Raw genomic sequence first — 6,557 nt, 5'->3', positions numbered from 1 at the left:
CAGCTCACATTATTACGCTGCCACCACCATATATGTCAACATTCTGCACACAGTTTGCTGCAAAACGTTCACCTCGGCGACGGTAAACACGGGTCTTTCCATCCTGCCTACGAAGCATAAAACGTGATTCATCGCTGAACAAAACATGCCTCCATCGTCGATGAGGCCATACCCGATGTGCCCGAGTCCACTGCAGCCGTGCTTGACGATGTTGCTGGGTGAGGATGACGCCTCTTACTGGACGTCGAGGTCGGATTCCTGCATCTCGTATACGGTTGCGTACGATTTGATCGGAAATCCTACGCAGCCCTGGTATGGTTGAGGCAGTAGACGTCGCAGTAGTGGTCCTATCCAGAAGGTGACGTAACCGGATGTAGCGATCTTGTGCGGGCGTGGTCACACGAGGTCTGCCAGATCGTGGACGGTCACGAGTTGATCCATGTTGTTGGTGACGATTCCGTAGCCTTGTGATAGTGCTTGGGTGGACATTCACAGCTCTGGCAACATCTGATCGAGATTCTTCTGCTTCCAAACAACCAATGGCGTTGATGCGTTGTGCTTCAGTCAGTCTTGGCGTAACTGTATTGCGTGTCGGTGGCTTAACACTGAGCTATGGAAACCGAGAACCCGTCACTTTTATAGGGATTTTGCACATGTTGCACTTGCAAAACATGCAGATCTCTCAAACAAATTTATTGGACACGCATGCGTTTTGGCGAAAAATCCGATGTTTTCCTCCGTTTTCAAAGTGCACAACTTTTATTGTCATTTTGGTCTAACAATCAGTGCCTTAACACGTGTAACATCACATACTCTGAACTTGTAACGTTATTACATATATTTCTCTTTAAAATAACAAAAATATCCCTTTTGCGTTTTTTTTTTGAAGAGTATATATATATATACACTATATAGTCAAAAGTATGTGGACATCAGACCATCACACTCATATGAGCGTGTTGAACATATCATTCCAAAACTATGGGCATAAGAGCCGCCACTCTTCTGGAAAGGCTTTTTACTAGATTTTGGTACATGGCTACGGGGACTAGCTCCTATTCAGCTACAAGAGCATTGGTGAGGTCGGGCACTGATATCGAGCGAGAAGGCCTGGCTCGCAGTCAGAGTTCCAACTCATTCCAAAGGTGTTCGATGTAGTAGAGGTCATGGCTCTGTGCAGGCAAGTGAAGTTCTTCCACACCAACTTTGGCACACCATGTCTTTATGGACCTCGCTTTGTGCACGGGAGCATTGCCATACTGAAACAAAAAAGGCCTACCTCTAATTGTTGCCACAAAGTTTGACGCACAAAATTCTCTAGAATGTCATTGTATGCTGTCATTACGATTTCCCTTCACTGGAGCAAAAGCACCTAATCCAAACCATGAAAAACAGCCCTAGACCAATATTCTTCCTCCACAAAACTTTCCGTTCAAATTCGTCCGTCAGACTGCCAGATAGTGAAGCGTGATTCATCACTCCAGAAAACGCTTTTCCTCTGCTCCAAAGTCCAATGGCGGTGTAATTTACACCACTCCAGCCGACGCTTGGCATTGCGCATAGTGATCTTAGACGTGTGTGCGGCTGCTCGGCCATGAAAATCCATTTCATGAAGCTTCCGACGAACAGTTCTTGTGCTGACGTTGCTTGCAGAGGCAGTTTGGAACTCGGTAGTGAGTGTTGCAACTGAGGAAAGACGATTTTTACGTGCTATGTGCTTAAGTACTCGGCAATCCCGTTCTGTGAGCTTGTGTGGCCTACCGCTTTGTGGCTGAGCTGTTGTTGCTCCTAGACGTTTCCACTTCACAATAACAGCACTTACAGTTGACCGGTCAGCTCTAGCTGGGCAGAAATTTGATGAACTGACTTGTTGGAAAGTTGACATCCTATGATTATGACAGTACCACGTTGAAAGTCACTGAGCTCTTCAGTGCAGCCCATTCTGCTGCCAAAGTTTGTCTATGGAGATTGCATGACTGTATGCTTGTTTTATGCATCTGTTAGCAATGGGTGTGGCTGAAGTAACCGAATCCACTAATTAGAAGAGGTTTCTACATACTTTTGGTCATGTAGTGTATGTGATGGGTTGCTATATAAACATACATATGTGTGAATCAACAAGCAAATATATAGTTGGTTGAGTTATGGAAAAAATGACAGAAAGAAATATTAATTAAGTAAATAGCTAATTGATGGTCATGTAATTTTCATAGACGTACAAACCACCTGTTTTTGTTTCTTGTTTGTAACTGAACCTTGTCATTAATTAGAACTTGAAGCATGTTATTAAACATTTAAACAATAGGTATACACCTCGTTAGAATACTACAGTAAATGTTTTAACGGTTTTGTTTTTTTACATATTTCTTATTATGTATCAATACCTACATTGAATAGGATGACATCGAGAGACAGACTGCAGGAACACAAAACATAATAAAAGTTAAAATGAACTTTCTTATTTTAAACAATTAGCAAAACTGGAATAAACACGTGTATTATCTTTTTGTTATTGTTGTTTATTTGGTTGGTTCACCATAAAACTACATAACAGGCTGTCTACCGCAGAGAATTAGACCTCGGATTTGAGGTTTATACATACATAAACTTATCGTTGACCCATCAAGAGAATAATTCTGCATAAGAAAACACTGGGTGTGAACAGCAAAGATTGCCGGTTGTGTAGTCCTCCGCTTATACAGCGGTAACTCAAAAATCAGGGATTCGATTCCTCTCGGTGGACTCAGCAGCCAGCCCGATGTGGCTTTACTATAAGAAAACAAACAAACAAGTTGTGTAGATTCGTACTTAACTTCAAATAATAAGCACGTCGTCGCCTCATTGTCGGAGATTTTGTCTTTCATCTGATTGGAAGTAAGTTTTCAGTGATTTCGGATTTTGTTTTCGAAAAAATCCTATCTACTGTGTTATTTTTTTCGTTTGCGATTGGATTGCCAGTATTTTTCACTTTTTGCGAAAAGTAATCGTTTTATGTTTTAAATAATAACATGAATATATCTTTTTTAAACTCAAGTTATTTAATCAAATACAAATTTTCATCATGTAATCTTTGTTTAATGAATCACTCCTTAAATGAAATAGGTCAATTTATGCTCACATGGTAAACATTTTTAATGTGATAGCACAGAGGATAACTATTTTAATATATTTAGTTACAATATATGGCATTAGATGACTCTGTTAATGATGATTAAATCAATTTAAGCAGCATGTGTTGGGCCGTCGTGACTCCAGACCATAGTTTTAGCGAGAGGCTTGTTGCATGTCCGTACCTTCCTAGTTAACAAGCTGTCAACAGTATTGTTACGACGACGCCCTTACATTCCTAGGTTACAAGTTGACAACAATATTGTTTGACGATTTCCTTACATTCGGAGATTAAAAGTGCCAACAATATGGTTACGACCGTGTCCTTACATTCCTACGTTAAAAGTTGACAACAGTACTGTTACAACAATGTTCTTACATTCCTACGTTAAAAGTTGACAACAATACTGTTACAACAATGTCCTTACCTTCCTAGGTTACACAAGTTGACAACAATACTGTTACAACAATGTCTTTATATTTCTACGTTACAAATTGACAACAGTGTTATTCGATGCTTTCCTGACATTCGTAGAATAAAAGTTGACAACAGTATTGTTATGACGATGTCCTTACGTTACAAGTTGAGAACAGTATTGTAATGAAGATGTCCTTACATTGCTAAGTTACAAGTTGACAACGATATTGTTATGACGATGTCCTTACATTACAAGTTGACAACGATATCTCTACATTGCTACGTTACAAGTTTACAATGATATTGTTATGAATTGTCACGATCTATGATCTTGTATTTATAAGCTACAATACCACATTGTCACGATCTATAACCTTACAATTCCAGGTTATAAGCTAAAATTGTCACAACCTATGACCTAACCCAGCATGAATATTTCTAGACGGCCTCACAATAGTTAGTCATGGCGTCGGATGAAAAAAAAACAATTGGTGAGGGGAAGAAGAGAAAGTGGGAAGGTGAGGTGGGTAATAGATAAATTATAATTATTTTCGGTTATTTGATATAGTTTTAGTTCTTTTCCAGAGTGTTCTCTGCTCGTGCCTCTCACTAAAGGTAGTTAGCAATCATTTAGTAGTTCAAGCAGGTTTACAGAAAGTATTACAGAAAATGCAGTTGAAACGTCAGATGGATAAAATAATAAAACGAAGTCGATATGTAATAATTTTAGAATGTTTCTTGTAACTTAACTCTACCAACCCTCTTTCTCTTGCAATATCTCTCGTTTGACCATGTTTTAAATTTCAGCGTTTGTTTGAATTGTTTAGAATTTCGCGCAAAGCTACACGAGGGCTGTCTGCGCTAGCCGTCCCTAATTCAGCAGTGTAAGACCAGAGGGAAGGCAGCTAATCATCACAACTCACCGCCAACTCTTGTGCTACTCTTTAACCAACGAATAGTGGGATTGGCCGTCACGTAATAAAGTCCCCACGGCTGAAAGGACGAGCATGTTTTTGGTGTGTGACGGGAATTCGAATCCGCGACCCTCAGATTACGATTCGAGTGCTTTAATCACCTGGCCATGCTGGACCTAAACTATGTGTGCAACACGCTTTGTTAACTGAATATCTAAGATAAACTTTAAAGCACATAGCTACACACAAGCAATGACGTTCCCACGGTTGAAAGGGCTAGCATGTTTGGTGTGACGGGGATTCGAAAGTGCGACGCATGGATTACGCTTGTAGAATGTTCCAAAACGTTCGGAACACCACTTGTAACAAAACTCAGATAATTTGAAAACAGCATAGTCAGTCTTAAATGATATAATAAATAAAGACTGTCAGTATTAGAGATAGTGCTGCTATTTATTTATATTTCAAACTTCTAAAATATTTTCAACGTTTGTTTCGAGTTTACGTTTCAGACTTTTAGGGGGCGGAGGCCATACGCTTCTTGAATTGTGTCTGTCTCATAAAAACCTCTCATTGTGTTCATCCATTGTTCATAAACTCAGAAAAATGTGACTTTCCAATAGCAGACATGAAATCCTTGAAACAGCAATACTAAGAAGAACTAAAAATCCTGACTGGATCCATCGGTTTGATAACATCTTTGATATAAAGATATTATTTCTGCCCGATTGCTTCCGGTCTATTTGTCCTCGCTGCCTTGACTCTCTTATTATACACTTCTTCATTGAATGGACCTTACTCGAATATTACTCTATAATAGTGTACGTACACAGTGAACGACAAATGTCAATAATATGTAAGACCGCTCCCCAACGAGCATGCTTTCACTGACTATGTTTGTATGTGCTACTGCTTCGTTCAATGGCACGTGAACTCTAACATTCAATGCATTTTAGGCGAAGCATAATTTTTTGGAACTCGAACTATGGCGAAGAAAAAAGAGAGTAGAGAGAGAGCACGCGTCATGTTTCCTCGAGCTCGGATCTTGGAGGCTGTACTATTCTGTTAAGAGATGTCTCATTCTCAAACTATCTGCACAATCCCTCCTCTAGCCACTTGAGTAGATACAAGTGAGTTTGAAATGTTTGCTTGTTTTGTTTTGAATTTCGCGCAAAACTACTCGAGGGCTATCTGCGCTAGCCGTCCCTAATTTAGCAGTGTAAGACTAGAGGGAAGGCAGGTAGTTATCACCACCCACCGCTAACTCTTGGGCTACTCTTTTACCAACGAATAGTGGGATTGACCGTCACATTATAACGCACCCACGGCTGAAAGGGCGAGCACGTTTGGTGCGACCGGGATTTGAACCCGCGCCCCTCGGATTACGAGTCGGACGCCTTAACACGCTTGGCCATGCCAGGCCTAACAGTTTGAAATAATTGACGTGTTCTTCTTATCCAAAAAAAAAAAAAAATCTCAGATGGAAATGCGATCATCACGATTAAACTGTGATTAGTTTGAATATTCTAACCCCTAATCAATGTAAAATGAGGAATAATTTTTATTTTTATTTCTCGTTTTTGTCGTTCGTATGTCACTCTATGTTGTTGCCTACAGTATGCATAATTCTTCTCGTGATTCATTAAAATAACATCACGATAGTACAAAACTGTAACGGTTGATATGACGTCATTTTCTTGTCTACTGACAAGATAACACACTTCTGTGCGGTAATGCGAGTGGTTAAAAGAGATGACCTATCCAGGCTGCCTTTGATCCTCTTTGGGAAAGTTGTTAAAGACTACAGAAAAACGATAAACAAATAAATGAATACACTTTTTTCTTAAGACTCTCAAAGGATTTCTATCTAAAAGAAGCAACTTTGATCTTGTACAGAATCGACTGAGTGTTTCTGTATAGCAGTTTCAAGATCTCTGGCACTATACAGAGTCGTATTCTGTATAGCATGGACCAATATGGTGTAGCATTGTATGAGGGAGAAATTATCATGTTTTTAATAGTTTATGAGAGGAATCATAGCACTAGAACTCTGATATTATGTTTTCAGTCAACTGGACTACGTTTACTCTGGTCAGGTTATCAGGAGAAACAGTAAC

This window comes from Tachypleus tridentatus, chromosome 7 (genome assembly GCF_004210375.1).
Source record: "Tachypleus tridentatus isolate NWPU-2018 chromosome 7, ASM421037v1, whole genome shotgun sequence".
In the NCBI taxonomy this organism is placed as follows: Eukaryota; Metazoa; Arthropoda; class Merostomata; order Xiphosura; family Limulidae; genus Tachypleus; species Tachypleus tridentatus.
This window is presented reverse-complemented; position numbering follows the sequence as displayed.